Here is a 19369-nt window from a genome sequence, read left to right on the forward strand (position 1 = left end):
GGGAGCAGCGCGGCAGGAGAGGGTCTGCGCGCCATGTGGGACCCTCCTCTGGTGGCCGGGGAGCAGCCGGGGATCGAACTGGCGCTGTAGAGGCTGTGGGCAGCTTCGCAACCCAGCGCTCAACCGCTGCGCCACCGGGAGGCCCTCTCTTGTCTCTTTAAGAATAGAAAGTTAGGGGCCTCCCGGTGGTGGCGCAGCGGTTGAGCGCTGGGTTGCGAAGCTGCCCGCGGCCTCTGCAGCACCGGTTCGATACCCGGCTACTCCCCGGCCACCAGAGGAGGGTCCCACATGGCACGCAGACCTCTCCTGCCGCCCGCTGCTCCCCTCAGCAGTGTACTTCGGTCCTTCTGCCTGCTCTGCTCCCCGCTCTGGCTCTGGTGGATTCTCTCACCCTCCCGTGCTTCTGACTGTACCCAGTGCTTGTATAAACAAAAACAAACAAACAAACAAATGAATAAATAAATAAAACATTGCCTCTATTAAAAAAAATTTAAAAAAAAAGAATAGAAAGTTATTGGGGCCTTCCTGGTGGCACAAGGGGTTAAGACACAGCACTATGAAGCTATCTGCAGCCACTGCAGCACAAGTTACATCCCTGGCCAGCTACCGACATGGCACAGCAGACCTCTCCTGTCTCACCCGCTGAGGGGCCCAGTTCTTATATGCATAAATAAATAAATCTAAAAGAAAAGCATAGAAAGCTATTAAAATGGCAGATATGCAGACAGAGATTTATATGGGAGGAATATAGGGGAAATGTTGAGCAAATTTGTGTGTCCACAAAAAACAAGGACCAAGGAAAAGGCATTGAATATGATCAATACAGATTATAGTGAGTGAGTTCACACATATGTATATGTGAAGTCTGAGTTCATTATTTTATTAACCTAAAGTTTTTAATTCAGAGAAGAATTCACTGGGCTTGACAACTACATGGCTCCTCTCCCAGCTCTTTGAGGAGAGAGGGTGATAGGCATGGGTGACTGGCAGCGATAAAGATGCATTGTTCTTTTCTCATCTCACAGCCTTGATGTTTGACGTTTGGGTCAAATCTTATTGGAATCTGATCTGTTTTGAATGTGTTGCAGATGTGTCAATAATCGTGATTCCCCATCTAGAATTTTTAGTTTCTCTTATTGCTTACTGTGCTTTTCATAGTAGTGGAAAATCCTGCCCCACTTTTCTCTGCTATATAGGAGGTGAACCCCACAAATAATCCTATTCATATCCTAGTTTATTTTATTTCTAAATTTTTATTTATTTTATTTATTGCCTAGAAGAACTGGGGTGTAGGCCAGAGATATGGGGGGATCCTCTGGTGAGAGGATTCCCCAGAGACAGAGTGGGGAGCAGAACAGGCAGATCTATTGAAATACACCCCTGAGGGGAGCAGTGGGCAAGGCAGGAGAGGTCTGCTGTACCATATGTGGGTTAACTCCCTGGCTGGGGATCAAACTCAGGCCATGGTGGTGATAGTGCTGAGATTTAATCCCTAGGCCACCAGGGAGGCCCCATATCCATGTTTAATATTCAGCTTGGCCCCACTCCATAACCTGTCCACAAGTTACATCTCTCCTCCCTAGTTGAGAACTTGAATACCCATGGTCATGCAGATGCATCTCTCCAGCTGTAACAGAAGGCTACCTGGCCTCAAATGGTCAGTAATACCACCACAGTTTGCTTGGTGGTGCTTAACTGTGTTATAATGTTACTTTATTTGAAATTTTAAGATCAAATGGTGCTTTAAGTCACCAGCTAAGTCTCATAAAATCTAAGTTTATGATTATCACTATCTCCATTTTCATTAACTGTAATTCTTTTTTGTTTTCCAATGATATGGATAACTGCTAATAGTTAATTTTGGTTAATTACAGAGTTTCCAAAAAAAACAGATTTTGCTGGATGAGCATGATTTATTCTCTGGACCACTGAATAGTTTAGAAGATCACATGGTCATTATCAGGGCTGAAGTTAGAGACATCATTAATCAGAGTGTTAGCCTAAGGAGTAAGCTAATTTAGGGTCCCTCTACTTTCCGAACTATACCACTCTTTGATTCTATTAATTGCAGTGTGAACAGAAATTTCAGGATTATGAACACATGGTACTTTACTCACTGTCCAGGGTAAAACTCACAAAATGTTGAGTAACCCTTCAACTTATTTCAGCTTTCTTGAAATGCTGTTTTTGCATCACCAATTGTAGAAGAGACTTTGCTTTCTCCATCGTATGCTATTGGTTCTTTTGTCATAAAGTAACTGTCCATATAAATGTGGATTTATTTCTGGATTTTCAGTCCTATTCTGTTGGTCTATGTATCTATTTTTATTGCAATTCCATGCTGTTTTGATAAAAGTAACATTATAGTATAGTTTGTAGCCTGGGAGCATGATACCTCCATTTCTCTTCTTTTTTTGTCAAGATGCTTTGGCTATTTGTCTAATTAGGGTCTTCTTGGTTTCATATAATTCTCAATAGTCTTTGATCTATTTTTTTGAAGAATTCCATTGAAACCTTAATAGAATTTGCATTGAATCTATATAAAAGCAGGTAGGATTTCTATATAAAGGGATTTCCAGAAGGGTGTTTGCAAATACTATTTCTTCTTTCTCAAAGCAAGTGTGCAGATATCTTATATAACAGGGCACCATTGTCTTTTGCCTTCTTTGCCTAGATTTATGTTTATAACATTACTCTCCTTTGTTCCCATAGAAAGGAAACAACTATAAAAGAATTATGCTAATGGTGTTTCAAACCCTATAGACACCAGAGTATAGTGCCATTGTGGAAGAGCTTACCCTTGAATGAGATGAAGGAAAAGTTAGCATGATGTGAAGGGAGATAAATAGTTCAGGACAAGTAGAAGCAGAAACTGCAGCCAGAGTGTTAGACACCTCCTGAGATTGTTCCCCAGGCACATTTTCATGCTTTGAGCCTGTTTGCCCTCCCCTTCTAATGTGTTACGTTCTCTCCCAGGCATAGAATCCCAAGAAAGCTCATCAGAAACATAAATAAGAAGTAAGATTCATGCAATGCCTTTGAGCTCCCTGTGTCTGCTTTTCATTGGCTTTTCTGGTTGCTTTCCATTTGGCCTCCTTGAGTCCCTTTATATTCTGGGCACGTAGAGAAATGCATATTTTTGGAGTGGGCCTGTTCTATCTATATTTGAGTTTTCAGGAAGGCATGCCATTTGGAAAAGTTTTACTTGGTAATAGTGAAGGAAAAAAGATGACTTTGTGTTTGAAGTAGTAGCCTTGTTTCAATGACATTTAAAAGATGGATGTTCACCATCATGCCTCTTTCCAGGCTAAGAATTCAGCATATCTTGAGAAGATGAATGGATTGGAGAGACTGCTTAATACATTATCTTTGTTTTGCTGCTGGCTAGCAAGGGAGAAATGTTACAATGGCCAATAGGTTGTCCTGCTCTCGTTTTTATGTTCATGTAAAGCATCCAATGTGCTGAACACTAAAAATGTCCTGTGGTACTTTAGTTCCTGGAGGAAACTAAAAATAGAGTGAAGAGAATGAATGAAACATAACCCAGCATTTTCTAGCTCCTTCCGCTCATTCTTGAATAAATCAGAAATCTCTTTTCTGGTGCCCTGAGACATAAATTCCTAATGTCTTGTTTCTTGCCCTTGGATGGCTTCTCTGGGGGCTAGAAATAGTGTGTTCATGCCTTCTTTTCTGTGGCTTTCTCTCAGAGGCCATCTGAGGTGCGAGTTTAGAGGCAAGACAAAACTGATTTGCAAGAAGGAATTCTCTCTTGAGGACACAGCTTTGACTATGATCATTTATATCTGATCAGATTAAAAAGGCAGGGAGCTTCAAGCCAGTCTGTCTTTTTGCTTTTAGACACCGTGGAAGAAACTAGTTTCTGCACAGGTGGGTATCATGGTGACGACAAGGTGATAGTTTGATTATTGGGCTGTCAAAACAATTTATTTTGAGAAATTATTTTCAAAGTAAATAAAGGTATTAGGACTATATAAAATATCCATTTTATCTCCTTGCTCAAAGCATGCTATAGCTACAAGTCAGGGAGAGAAGAGTTATCGGCTAGCATGTGTTCTTTTTTTTTTTTAGAGATTTATTTATGCACACAAGAACTGGGGTACAGGCCAGAGGTGTGGGGGGTGAGAGGATTCACCAGAGACAGAATGGGGGACAGAACAGGCAGATCAACTGAAATATACTGCTGAGGGGAGCAGCAGACGAGTCAGGAGAAGTCTGCTGCCCATGTGGGTAGCTCCCTGGCTGGGGATCAAAATGGGGCTGCAGTGGCTATGGATAGCTTCATAAGTTGTGTCTTAACCCCTTGCGCCACTAGGGAGGCCCTAGCATGTGTTCTTTTGAGAGTAACAACAAAACCAACTCAGACTAGCTAAGAGAAAAAGAGGGATATTTCCATCATGAACTATTCGGAGATCAAAGGCAGGGCAGGTTTCAAGTAATGTCGGATGCAGACGCTGCCATGGCATTAGAACTCTGATGTGATTGTCTTGGGCCCCTCTCCTGGACTTTGGCACAGTTCTGAGTCTGGCTTCCCACATGGTAGCAAGTAACGACAGCACAACCATGTCTCCTGTCCAGATCAGGCAACAAGCCCTTGTTCCTTAGAAAGGGGCTGGGATTCATTCTGATCTATCTAGCTGAGTGGTTCAGCCTAGATCACACACTCAGCCCTGGAAATGAGGGTGGAATTCACACTCCCAGTATCACAGAGTCTGACACATATACTGGGAATTTTAAAAGGGTTGAATGAATTCTTTGGATGCAACCAACATGTGTCCATGCTGTTTCACTGTTTGCTGTTAAGGACCTTCTGAATTTAATAGGCTTAGGAAAGAGGACTTCAAGTCTACTTTCTTCCCATGACATCATGTTTGGACTTATTTCTGGTGATTGTTAACACATCATTATTTATTCAGTTCTTCTAGACCCCAGAGAAGTCAAATCCTCCACTTCACTCTAGAGCGCAATATGGTATTTCATAGCCAATCATTTCCCTTTGCTTTTCCTTTCTTAACTTAAATAACTCCTGGTGCAATTTAATCCCCTTTTTGCTTATTTAACATTCACTGAAAACAAAGAACAGCTGGTCTGGATCGTCCATATGATATCTTTAAATCTGTTTTCAGTGTTTTATTATCACTTTTATTAGCTTTACCTCCTAATGTCATGGTAAGGTAAATACCCTTGTTTTCTATGATCTCCAGCTTTCTGAATTGAGGCAGGTTTAACTGACTTTCATAAGACCGTCCTGTGTGTTACAGAAGAGAAATAGTGTTAATGGTCACAGCTCCAAAGCTGTAGGACCTGGCACACTGCGGCCCAAAAGCCCAATTCAGGCTGTTTCTGTAAATAAAGTTTTATTGAAACACAGTCCCATTTATGCATTCATTTATATATTGTCTGTGAGTGCTTTCACTGCTATGATAGTAGAGTAGATGCTATTTGGCCTGGAAAATCTACAGTATTTACTTTCTGGCCTCTCACAGAAAAAGTTTCCTGACCTGTGAATTGAATGAGCCACATTCTTCACTTTAAAAACTATAAAAGATTTTATAGCTAAGTAGTATTCTCTTCCCCTGCCTTTCTGGGTCTTTAAAAGTAATCAAGAGTGTTGGTGGTAGAAACAATGAGAAATGATGCACCTAAATCTAGTTTTTCACTCCACAGATGAGAGACTGAGTTTCAGAGACCACCATGAGCAACCCAAGGCTCCACACATATTAGAGGAAGAGCAGACCTCCCTGACTTCCCATACCCATTTGCGTGCTGCAAGGACTCCCAGCCATGCTGCTGCTAAGTGGGGTGGAGGTCTGAAAGATTTAGTGTTGGGAGGAGCAGTGAAAATCTGACTTACCAGTTTGGGTGAGTTCTAGAACCCTGTTTCTTCATCTGTAGAGTGAAAGCACATAGTGTGTTCCCCCCCGGGGTTTTGCTTTGAGTGAGGCATTCAATATCATGCATATAGGAACAGCTCAATAAATATTAGCTGCAGTTATCATTATCATTATCACCATCATCATCACCATCACCATCATCATCACCATCACTGTCATCACCATCACCATCATCATCACTATCATCACCATCACCATCATCATCACCATCATCATCACCATCACTATCATCACCATCATCATCATCATCATCATCACCATCACCATCACCATCATCATTACCATCACTATCTTCACCATCACCATCATCATCACCATCATCATCACTGTCACTGTCACCATCATCATCACCATCATCACCATCACCATCATCATCACCATCACTATCATCACCATCACCATCATCATCACTGTCACTGTCACCATCATCACCATCATCATTGTCATCATCACCAGCTGTAGCAGCAGCTTGCGTGAGTACTTATCCTTGCTTATCTTGCCTCTTCGAGGAAGCAGGGTTACCTTCCTCTTCAAGGCTAACTGCTTCAGGTGAAAACGGAGTCATTTCCTCTCTGCTCCCTCGTAGATATTACTCAGTTGTCCTGTCTTTCCTGTATCTTTCCGTTGCTCTTTCAAAATTTTAACTGAATACTCCCATTTTAAATATTTTTAATCAACATTGCCATCACCTATTTCCCTTTGCCCCAGTGGTTCATTTCTTTCTGTCTTTGCTCCTGCAAGCTCCATTCTTCTAAACCTGTGCTAGTTGAGCTTAGGGCCTATGGCACTTTATGGAGCTTTTATCTGTCCCAGCATTAGGTAGCTGAATGCTTTTAATGTTTTAATAACTTTTGACAATACCCATCACAGGAGACTTTTTTTCCTTTTGTTTTTGAACCATGATCCTATTCTACTTCTCATCTCCCAGTAAAGCTTTCCCTGCATATTTCTTATTTGTCTCTTACATGTATGTTTCTCAGGTTTGGTGCTTAGAAGTTGTCCTGGACATTCATGTTTTGTCCTGTCCTCAGTGACATCTCTTAAGCTGATGTCTCCAGCTGAAGTGGCAGTAGATTTTAGAACCCCCAAACTGTCCTCCCAAATGTCTCCTCAACTTAATTCTTCCTCTTTTCTTCATGTCTGTGGTTGTAATAGCGACTGTAAACACCTAATATAATACACTTATTATAAACCAGGCTGTATGCTGAGAGCTTTAAAAGTGGGGTATCATTGAAAAATTAACTGAGCTATACTTCATTCACATATTCTCAGTTCTTATCAAATGTCCTTTTTCTGTCCTAGGATTTCATCTAAACAGCACAGTACATTTATTGATCATGTTTTCTTGGGCTCCATCTGAGAGGTTCTGAGATGGATATTTTTTAACTTTTAAAATATTTATTTATGCATACAAGAACTGGGGTACAGGCCAGAATTGCAGAGGGTGAGACGATCCACCAGAGATGGAGTGGGGAGCAGAATACGTGGATTGATTGAAATACACTGCTGAGGGGAGCAGACAGGAGAAGTCTGCCACACCATGTGAGTTTCTCCCTGGCCAGCTGGGGATCAAACTCATGCTGCAGTTTCTGCGGACAGCTTCACAGTGCTGTGCTTAACCCCTTGCGCTACCAGGAAGGCCCTGAGACTGATTCTTGATCACCTTGTTAGTTTTGAGGAATACTGGTCAGGTGTTTTTTACAGTGTTCCTCACTTGGGATTTCTATATGTTTTCTTCACGATTAGATTGGGATTGTGGGTTTTGGAAGGACAATCACTCACATAAAGTCCCACTTTCATCATATCATATCAAGAGTGTATAGAATGACTTTTAGTTATTGACTGACTTTGACCATTCAGTGGAGGTGGTTTTGTCAGATTTCTCTCCACTGCAAAGTTATTCTTCCCCCCTTGTCCTTGCTCTACCCTTACTCAGCCTATGCAGCCCACACGCAATGACTAGGGAGTTACACTCCACCTGCTGGAGGGCAGAATATTTACACAAATTATTTTGCACACATGTATCCACTCTCTCCAATGTCTTCCTATTATGGAGTCATTAGTTATATCAATACGGGCTCCCGGTTACTTATTTTGTACTTCAGTTATAATCCCATGATGTTTTATTTTATTGTTGGAATTGTCCCAGCTTTGGCCCATTTGGAGCTCTTTTAGTTGGCTCCTATTCCCTTTGACATACTCCCTTTATTGTGTGTGAGTTCATGTGTGTATTTTATTCTATTTTAAAAAAAGATTTATTTATTTATGCATACAGGAGCTGGGATACAAGCTGGAGATGTGGTGGGGGGTGAGAGGATTCACCAGAGACAGAGTGGGGAACAGAACAGGCAGACTGACGAAATACACTGCTGAGGGGAGCAGCGGGTGAGACAGGAGAGGTCTGCTTCGCCATATGTGTTGCTCCCTGGCTGGCCGGTGATCGAATTCATGCTGCAGAGGCTGCGGATTGCTTCCTAGTGTGGTGCTTAACCCCTTGTGCCCCCAGGGAGGCCGATGTGTGTATTTTAAATTCCTCCTTCCCTCCATCCCTCCTCACCTCCCTTCCTTCCTTCATTGCCTTTTTCTAGCACTACAAAGTTCTCCATGCTCGCCTGACATCTCTCTTACCCCTTCCACAGTCAGCTATTTCTGCAGGAGCCCTGGTTCCTTTTATTGGAGAATAAGATTAGAATGCAATATCCAGGTACTAGGTTTGCTCTCTTACTGGGTATCATTTTTTCCAGGCTCCCTTAGCTGACAGAGCAAGGACACACATACATGTATTCTAAGTTGTGTATATACAGATCTCTACAACTATTTCTATGTGTAACCATGTGTATCTGTATTAACTGAACATGTGTTCACATTGGTGTTGCCAACTGTAATCCATGATCACATAGGTCATTGTTGCCTTCTCCCCTTGCTTGTCAGTGACCTACCAGCCAACGGCGAGAAATCAGGTTCCTGCTACCTACCATTTATTTTCTTAACTAGTCAATGCCACTATACACCTATCGTTGTTGCTATACTTATAGCATTATTAAAATTGTTAATCTGTACCCATGGGGAAAATCTTTATCAACTAAGTACAATGGTTATGTACAGAGCCTACAGCCTTTAGTCCTGCAGGCTGCACTCATTTCCAATGTTATGGAGCTTAGCACTTTTTCCCCATCTCAGTGACACTGTTTCATGCATTTGTAATACAGTCAGATTATTTTGTCAATTTTAGCATCCCGTCCTGGGACCTCACAACTTCCTAAATGATTTGTTAAAAATTTCTATATATTAAGGGCACATTTTTGTGTTGTAAGGTTTCATGGGTTTTGACAAATGCATAGTGACATGTCTCTAGCATTACATTATCATAGAGAATAGCTGTAGCACCATAAAAATTCCTCTGTGCTTTTCCTCCTTCCCAACCCCCTGGCAACCATTGATCGTTTCATTGTTGCTATACTTTTGATTTTTCAAGAATGTAGCCTCTTCAGGTTGTTTTTTTATCATTAGCATTATCATTTTGAGATTTATCTAAGTCTTTCTGGAGCTTGATAGCTTCTTTCAGTTTATTGCTGAATAACATGTTATATGAATGTGCCATGATTTGTTTATTCATCCATCGATAGATCAACATCTTGGCTGTTTCTAGTTTTTACCAATTCTGAACAAAGCCATTACAGAAACATTTGAGGGCAAGTTTTTAGTGGACATAATTTTTCAAATATTTTAGGTAAATACCTAGAAGTCAAATTGCTGAATTATTATTTTTTTAAAAAGATTTATTTACTTATGCACACAAGAACTGGGGTGTTAGCCAGAGGTGCGGGGGGGGGTGTGTGAGGATTCACCAGAGACAGGGTGGGGAGCAGAACCGGCAGATCTACTGAAATACACTGCTGAGGAGAGCAGTGGGTGAGACAGGAGGGGTCTGCTACACCATGTGGGTGAGCTCCCTGGCCAGAGATCGAACTTGTGCTACAGTGGCTGGCAATACCTTGATAGCGCTGTTTTTAACCCCTGCACTACCAGGGAGGCTCTGAATTAATTATTAAGGCATGTTTAACTTTTTTGAATATTGTATTATTATTCAGGTAGCATTGGCTTAAAACACTAAATATATGATTTAGGGGTATAGATACCTCTACAGAAGTATTTTTATAATAAGTAACTTTATATATTCAGAAGTATGTTACTACTCCATGCCCATCACCAAGACACCCATAATCTGCCATTATAGTCCTATAGGTCCCCTCTCCTCTTTGCTTCCCACCTGCCACCATTCCTCTCTGGTAGTAGCAACTCTGCAGTTAGATTTCTAGGGTGTGTTTCAGTTTAGTTTTGTGTATTCCATTGTTCTGTTGTGTTACTATATGCAAATAATGAACTAGAAGAGAAAGAAATCAAGAAAACAATCCCTTTTATAGTGACATAAGAAGGGATTAAAAACCTTGGAATAAATTTAACAAAGTAGGTGCGTGACTTACATAACAAAATCAATAAGCCTTTATTAAACAAATTAGAAGAAAACACCAAAATTGGAATGATATTCCATGGTAATGGGTCAGAAGAATTAACATGGTTAAAATGATCTTCTTACCCAAAGTAATGTACAGAATTCATGCCACCCCTATACAAGTTGGAATGGTATTCTTCAAAGAAATAGAGAAAATATTCTGAAATTTATATGGAACCACAAAAGAGAAAAATAGCCAAAGCAATTGTGATGACTGTGCTCCCAGACTTCAAACTGTACTTCAAAGCAACAGTAATCAAAACAGCATGGTATTGGGATGAAAATAGACATACAGACCAATGGAATACCATTGAGAGACCAGAAATATGTCTGACTTTGTAAGAAATTGACAAAATTTCTTCCAAAATGACTGTACCACTTTGTATTTCCACTGGCAATAAATGAGTGTTCAGTTCTCTGCACTGTCAACAGCTATTGATATTACCATTTCCTGGGTTTTATTCATTCTACTGCATATGTATTGGTATCTCATTATTGTTTTAATTTGCAATTTTGTAATGACTTAGGATGTTGACCATCTTTTCAGATGTTCACATTTTCAGTCTATTTCTGTATTCTCTTCCAATGGAGTCATAAACTATGTACTGTTAGGTGTTTGGCTTTGTTCCTTGATATTATGTTTGTGAGATTCATTCATCTTTTTGGCTATAATTCTTGATTGTTTGGGTTTATCACTGGATAGTGTTTCATTGTATAGATAGACCACATCTATGTATTAATGTCCTGTTTCTGGAAATTAGTATTATTTTCAGTTTTTTATTATTATAAGAAGAACAATATGAAATTCTCATGTATGTCATTTAGAGCCATATGCACACACTTCTGTTTGGGTAGATTTATCCTAAGAGTATAACTGTTGCATCTTAGGGTTTATGTACATTCAACACTAATAGATATTGACAAACAATTTCCCAAAATGGTGCTTATGTTTATGCCCACTAAAAATGTATTAGAATTCTTGTTTATGCAGCAGCATATATTCTAATCTTCAAAACAATTCTATAATAATTGTCACTATTTTATTTTCATTTTACACTTGGATAAGTCTTAGACAAGATAAGAGATTTGGGGCCTTCCTGGTGGTGCAGGTGGTTGAACGCAGTGCTGTGAAGCTGTCTGCAGCCTCTGCAGTGCTGGTTCGATCCCGACTGGCCTTGGAGCAACCTACATGGTGCAGCAGACCTCTCCTGTCTTGCCCGCTGCTCCCCCCAGCAGTCAGTCTGCCTGTTCTGTTCCCTGCTCTGTCTCTGATGAATTCTCTCACTCTCCCACACATCTGGCCTGTACCCCAGTTCTTGTGTAAATAAATAAATCTTTAAAAAAAAAAGATAAGAGATTTGACCAAGGTCATGTACTTTATCCCCAAGGCAGTCTGACTTCAGAGCTCATGTGCTTTTAACCACTATCCTTTCCTCCCTTCTTGTTAAGGATAGCATCATATACAGTCTTCTACTTTGAAGACTCTTCCAAAAGTTCATTTAGCTAAAGCGTAATGCCAGTGGAAAGTATGTCAACTTCCACTGTGGCCAATAGATGGTGTTTACAGTAGTTTTAAACTCTCATTAAACCTTTGAACACATGAACTCAGAAACATCCTCTTAGAACTAGTCTTTCTTTATCTTGGTTGGTCTAAGCTGGCCTGAGAGCTAGAAGTCTTGGACTCATTGATCTTTCTTTTTATCTAACCTGATTGCACCCCAAATCCATCCATTTCACTAAAAAATAATTCCTGAGTATGCATTCCTTCCATTCTCTCCTTCCTCTGAGTTCCTACTACCCATTCTTCCCACCTCTTTTATATCATCACAGATGGTTAATTATATGCCTGTCTTGTCCTGCTATGTTCTTAACCCCTCAGAGCAGGAACAGCACCATGTTTATTCTGTGTCCTGGGGATTAGACAGAGCGCCTGGCACAGAGAAGTGCTCCTATTTGTGGACAGAGTAAAGCTATCTGGACAGATGCCAGAAAGTTCAAAATGATTCTTCTTCCATGTGGCCCTGTGAGCTCAAAGTACACTGGCCTTGCTCTGCCTGCATAGACTGGGCTGGTGGCATCCTTAGACCTGCTGGAGAATGAGAGTCTTTATTACACAGTCTTCTCACCCAGCATTGTGTCTCAGTGGTGCATTCCACCTTTCTTCTGAAAAACAGGAGATAGTCCAGGCTACAAGATATCTCTCTTTTCTTGGGTGGTTGCCATAGATGTTCTGGGAACAGACCAGAGGCATGCCCAAAGTGTCCACCTACATGGCTTCAAAATGGATTGCTGGTAATTAAGGATTGAAAATGGGTTGGATTGTTTTGAGATGAGGCAGCAGAAAAACCAAGAACAAATCTATCTCTTTATAAGAACTAAATTCCTGGTGTTGGACCATTTGCTGTGGGTTAGGGGTTTCTTTGTAATCATATAGTTTTATCCACTGAGAAAAGGGTAAACACAGTAAGACAGTAACCTTTAAATATCTACTTTGCTCCTGACCTTCTCTTCCTATCCCCTATCCGTAGTTATAACTTTTCAAGGTTGATGTTGATAGTCTCTGACACTTTGGTGTATTGCTGTGTTGGATGAGAAGGCAGGCCACTTGGATGCAGCTCTTGGCTCTGCTACTTACTACGTCTGTCATCTTGGGTAAGTTTCTTAGCTTCTCTGAGCCTCAGACTGCTCTTCTATAAAGTGGGTTTAACAATAGTGCCTTCCAGCTATGCTTGTAATGCAATTAAATAAGTTAATGTGTAAAAAACCCTTAGAATAGGGCCGGCCCATATTAAGTGTGCTCGTTAGTATTGACTTTTTTTTTTTTTTAAAACCAAACAGCTATGGTGATGCTATCTAGAGCATAGCAAGCACTACATTTATTATTATGTTCCATGTTGTAGCTACTTTTATTACCAGGGTGAAAAATGATCAAATGTAAATGAACTTATATCTAAAATATTTTTCTCACCAATTTTACTGGATGGTTTCTGTGCTCTTTCTATAATTGACTTCTATACTCTCTACACATGTCATAATAATTCCTTATGCATGAATTGCATCTTAAAATTTATAAGCTACTTTCACTTAAAAAATCTCATTTGAATCAAAAATCCTTGCAAGATGGACAGGACCTGTTTTATATTCATTCCTGTGTTATTTAAGAGATAAGAAAACTGTGACTTACTGTGATTAAGGGAGTTTTGCAAGATCTCAAGGCTAGTAAATGAAAGAGCTCGGACTTACTATCCTCCAGTCCTGGTAGTTCACAGTCATTGTCACATTCCTTGACTTTGTAGACAAATATTCCATAAGCTGCAATTAAGTGCATATATATCAATGAATAAAATATATGTACATACATTCAGGAGCTTCTACCTAACCACAGAAATTAGATATTCAAAATTCTCATAGGAGAATTCACATCCTAGGACATTTTATTTGAAATAAGCATAGGCAATAAACGTCCCAAATGAGTTTATGAAAGTTTTTAAATTTTATACTCACTAAAGTAACTTACAACAGCACAATAAATAAGGACAGTATTAGTGAGAGTTCACACATTTTCAGTGGATAGCAAGTTAATTCCGGGATCTCCTTTCTCAACAGTTGCAGGAAATAGGTTGTGCAGTTTATTTATTTATTTTGTAGATACTGTACATACAACAAGGTTTTTTGTTTATTTGTTTTTCTGGGTATGCTTCGCCATCTGTTAACTGTTCAATTCCTTTCTGGTTTGATGACTCAGAATTATTGATTTCTGCCTTCTTGGGGTCCACATCTGTCAACACCTCTTAGAGACCCCTCACCTCTCTTCCCGAGCTCAGACAGAGTCAGGATGCAGTAGTGAACCGCACTTGATTGCCCCTACCTCCCTTCTCTCACCCAAGACCCCAGGGAAAACCCCTTTTCCTTTTCTGTCATCTCCTTTATCTACTATTTCATCTCCAAATCTTAGAACATCTTTATTGATTTACCTGTAGAACTGATTTAGCATATTCTAGAACTAAAACTTGCACTGTTTCATAATAAATTACGCCATCATTTTGCATATGGTTTCATTTAATTCAATAAAACAAATATGCATCCAATTTATCTATCTGTTATCCCAGGTCCTGAGGAAAATTCCCTTTAAGACCTGGGATTTCATGATTCATCCAGAGTCATTCTGATTCAGTTCTTTTCTCACTGGGAAGCCAGTGAGATACATAAAATATAGCTATTGTTTATTGTCCTGAATTAAGGTCCATTAAACTTTTCTGTGTTTTCATAACTCCTCCCTGTCCAAAGCTGCACATCTGTATTATGAAAGGATTCTTGATGGAGCTGGCTTTTCATTTGAAAAATATTTGCTAGCTCTTTAGCTCCATTTCTTTCTTTCTTTCTTTTTTTAAAAATATTTATTTATTTATACAAACACTGGGGTATAGGCCAGAGGTGCGGGACGGTGAGAGAATTCACAAGAGACAGAGTAGGGAGCAGAACAGGAGGAAGGACCGAAGTACACTGCTGAGGGGAGCAGCAGGCAAGACAGGAGAGGTCTGCCTCGCCATGTGGGAATCTTCCTGGCTGGCTGGGAATTGAACCGGTGCTGCAGAAGCTGTGGACAGCTTCACAGTGCTGCGCTCAACCTGCTGTGCCACCGGAGAGGCCCATCTTTAGCTACATTTCTATAAGAAGGTTAGAAAATAATCTGTCTTCTTGTATTGTCAATCGGTTGAAGGAAAGCTGTAATTGATAAGCACCCTGGGCCCAGGAGTTCTGACAAAGGAAGTAAGGGAAGAATTCAGACTTCTTTCCCACACTTCTGAAATAGACAGGTGGGCGATGTGATATGCATCCTACAAGCCCCTTCTGGCTGGAGACACTGTGGCATTGACAGCTCCCAGCTCTCATTCTCTTTCCTAATTGCTTACTGCTTAATGGAGTCACTTTGCAAGGTCCTGTCATGATCGCCCCCAAGAGGTAAGGGGCAGACAGTGTCCAAAGACTTTTCTTCAGGAGCACAAATGCCTAGCTCCCTTATCTCAAGTCAGGACAGACTCCATAGGGATTCCCAAGCCCCCAAGCTCCCTAAGGGATGCAAAGTCCTTGGTTGAGAATGTATTGCAGATCAGCTCCTTCCTTTGCCAAATCCTGCTTCCTTCCCTCCAGGTTGATCCCAAGAGCACCCCCAATAAACCTCTTGCACATGAATCTCAGAGTCTCAGAATCTGTTTCCTGTGGATTTCAACCTCAGTCAAATAGTCTAATTCTCTGTACAGTGTGTTGCAAATTGAAGGTAATATCCCTACCACCCCCTTCCCATGGCCAAGCAACCACATTGGTTCTGGGCTGTTCTATCTCTTAAAATCCCATATGTGGTAGTGAGCTGCAGCTGTGCTCGTGACCTTTGAATATTGCTTGGTGTGGAACTTCATAGGAATGCTGGGAGTGTGCAATTCAGTATCTGATAACTCTTCATGAGAATTCCTTTTTGGTAAGTTCAAAGAAAACAAAGACTGGTGTAGCCTACTTTACACTCTTTAAATGCTGATCAGTGTTGAGGTTGAATATATAATAGAGATCATGAATGATTCAAACAGTCCTCCATTAGGAGACAATTGCAATATTGCCAGACATGCTGTGATTGCAACAGACATACTCTCCTATAGGGATGTATGTGAAAGGTAGCTAACTCAGACTTGAAGAGGGGTTTTAGGGAAATATTTTTGTAGATACTGATGACCAGGGATTGGATCAACAAGTAAACCATGGGATCATGTTCTATGGGATCTTGTGGAGTGGGTGGAAGTTTTATGTAGAGACTTAGGAAGAGAAAGGAGCCTGGTGATTTGGGTAACTGAGAAATGTCCATGGCTCTGTCTACTGTATGGGACATGATGGGGTTTAGGGGGCAGGGCCAGGGCTGAGAAGGTCAACAGATGTCAGATCCTGCAGGACTAAGTAAAGCAGTTTGGAGAAACTGATGTTCTTAGAGCAAAAGAGAGACATCAGTAGATTTAAGGAAGTGAGTCATCTGACCATGCTCGTTTTGTGAGTTTAATGCTTGTGAACCGAATTATGGTCATTTATAATATTGCTTAGTATAGTCATATTGTCTGAAAACAAGTTGAAATCTGTGCCCCCAAAGTAATCAGAAAGAAGAATTATTCTCCTCAATATGTATTGGTTGTGCAAGGCTTGGCTTTAAGGATCCAAATAGATTGCAAGAATTCCAAGGACAGAAAATGGAGAAGGTAGTAGCTGCAGGTAGAGGTATGCCAGTCAAGAGCACTGAAGCTGCCGTTCCTGTGTGTGTGTGTGTGTGTGTGTGTGCACGTGTGCGTGTATGTATCCTGCTCTCTGAACATCTCCTGCTTTTCAGTGTGTCTCTCTCTCTCTTTTTTTTTCCTAACTCTTTTTCTTCAATCTCTTTAGTTCTGGGTCTTTCTCGGCCTCTCTGGGTAAAGCAGGCATCTAAACATGTCTATTAAAGAAATTCCCCAGAAAGCAAGAGCCTCCAACCCCTCTGAGCCATTGCCTAGCCCATGTAGGTCAACACAATGTCCAGAATGACTTAGTTGAGTGGTTATAAGCTTTCAGTCTTTGGAGAAAGAGAGCTTTCTGTCATACACTGTTTTAAGACTTAATAGAAAGCATATTTTTTTTCCTCTCTGTTATTTTATTCATGTCTAAGCTTCCTTAATTAAAAAGTAATTATATTTCCCCTCTGTAAATATTTGATCTTAAATTCTGACAACATGTTGACATCAATACTAATAGGAAGGTTTCCCCCAAACTCACATCCGATGTGGATGCCCCAACCCCACCCCGCCCCAATGAGTCACGATTTTGCTGCAGAAACTCATTCTCTTTCAGATCACTAAATTGTGGGGGAGTAACTGAAGGCAGATATTGATCTATTAAGAACAAATGAGAGAAAATGACCAGAACAAATAAACTTTGGGGAACCGAATCATAGAAATCATTTGTCCCTATCAAAACTCCCACTCCATTCAGCTGTTATTTATTTTGCAGAGATTGAAAAAAAAGAAGAACTTTGGCTGATATACTTGTTAAGGTTGGGCTTGGTTGTGTATGAAGATCTCATTGGAAGGGCTGCTGCTTCCTTGATGTTTGGCTTCCCCCCGCCCCAACTCTGTTTGACTGGAGATGTTGCTTCACTAGGGCAATTTGGATCACCTAGTTGATGTTGCCAAGGAAGAGGCCTCTCTGGTTCCGCTGTCACTCTTCAGCGTTCAGAAGTGTTTCTAATCCGTCTAATGATTATCTGCACAGCAGGCAAGCAAGTCTGGTGCTGAGACAGAACTGTGGCTAAGGGAACAGATTGGACTCTCCTGAATATGCTGGGCCTGGAGTTACCTGGTCAGGCTACTGTATGATGAGGCTGGAATGTTCCACCATGTGCTATTTCATTGAATGTCATTGAATAATGATGTTGATGCAAACTTTTTTCCTATCTGTTGGGGCTCCTGTGACATCCAGCAAACCATGATGTCCTGTGTTAAAGGGGGAGGGGGACCAGATGGTCACTCATGCCCTGCCACAAGTCTTAAATTCTGCATTTGGGCACTTGAATTGAGAAAACTGTCCTGTCTCCTAAGCAGCTGTTGGATTCCCTTATAGAAAAACTAGAGAAGAAACCATTTCCATAAAATTGGAGGTTCTTATCCTTGAGAGGGAGTTAATTGATATGTTTCTCATTTCAGCCATCGAGGAGTGCTATTTGATATGTTATTCCTGTTCTTCTTTCTTCACTGGGGTGAGAGGGGTGTGTGTGTGCGTTTGTGTGTGTGTGTGTGTGTGTGTGTGTTGGGGAAAGGAGTATTTGAGGGAACTGAGAAAGAAGTTACACCAGCAGAAGGTGGCAGTCAGTCTAAGGGCCAGTGGACAGTTCGCTCCTGCACTTGTCCACTCTGCTTTTTATGTCAGAGTCCATAGAGCAGCTGCTGGCTTCTAGAATAGACCTTCGCAGTTGGAGCTATGTACAAAGACTTCTTGAAGTTCTCGTAGGCCTCTGTTGCTCATCATCTCACTCTGCATAGAAGTGTTGAATGGAATTGAATATCATTATGTTTCAAGTGTTAGCTCTTAGATGCAACAACTCTTTAAGGAACTGAAAATGTTGAAGGCCCTGAGGGGAGGAGGCCTCCAGCGAGTGCTCAGAGTTTCTGGAAGACAGCAGATGTGCTGCCACTTATACAGAAAACTTGCTGACTTATTCAACTCCTTTTCTTCTGATGGCTTCAAGCAATGCTACATTTACTCACCTCTGCCAAATCTGTAAGGGACACCTATTAATACGACTTGTTCATGCATCTGTGGATTTCATGTTTATTGTCTCCATCCTGCTTTCCAAGCCCCGTAGTTTCTCGCCCCCACTGCATGGTAACCTCCTAAACTAGTTCTTGCAGATGTGGAGGTATGTCAGCATCACCCGCAAGCCCCACTGCAGAGCTCCTGATTCAATAGGTCTAGAGGGAGGGGGCAGAGAGAATCTGAAATTTTTAAGTTCCCAGGTGATGCTGACAATATTGGTCCTGGGACCTCACATTGAGAATCTGTGCCCCGAATGGTGTCCTTACCTCCTTTCTTGGCGACCAAATTCATACAGAAGTTAACGTCATCTGCTGAGAACTAAGTCATCTGGCATCTCTCCCCTCTCAATGTCTCCCCAAGCCCCTGCCTGGCCTAGGAGGCCCCATGTATTCTGGCTCCTGAGCCCACAAGGTCGAGCTTTCCTGCCTGGCCGGCCTCATCCCTACCTCCCTCACCTGTCAGGACCTCCCTCCGCTCAGGACCTCCTCTGCATCTGGCCACTCCCACAGAGACTGTTCCTGCTGTTCCTCTGGCAGGCTTTTTCCCCTTTGAAGTCTTTAGCACACTATTTTGCAATATTCATTTGTGTTTTTACTTTGTGAATAACTGTTTTTCCTCTTGGAGG

The 19369-nt window shown here is 41.2% G+C and overlaps 1 protein-coding gene and 1 long non-coding RNA gene across 4 annotated transcripts in view; both read left to right on the forward strand.

Annotated features, from left to right (window-relative positions):
* The window catches only part of LOC129145429 (uncharacterized), a 467971-nt gene that overhangs the window by 73629 nt on the left and 374973 nt on the right, over positions 1-19369 (forward strand). The window lies entirely within an intron of this gene.
* LOC119257535 (uncharacterized) overlaps positions 6366-19369 on the forward strand; it is a 76594-nt gene continuing 63590 nt past the window's right edge. For 2 of the 3 annotated variants that reach the window (XR_008550974.1, XR_005128050.2), the window contains exons 1-2: positions 6399-6461; positions 12954-13077. This is a non-coding gene — a long non-coding RNA (uncharacterized LOC119257535). The other variant, XR_008550973.1, reaches the window with a different exon arrangement.

The sequence above is a fragment of the Talpa occidentalis genome, unplaced genomic scaffold, assembly GCF_014898055.3.
Source record: "Talpa occidentalis isolate TD23 unplaced genomic scaffold, MPIMG_talOcc4v2.1 talOcc4.10, whole genome shotgun sequence".
Lineage (NCBI taxonomy): Eukaryota > Metazoa > Chordata > Mammalia > Eulipotyphla > Talpidae > Talpa > Talpa occidentalis.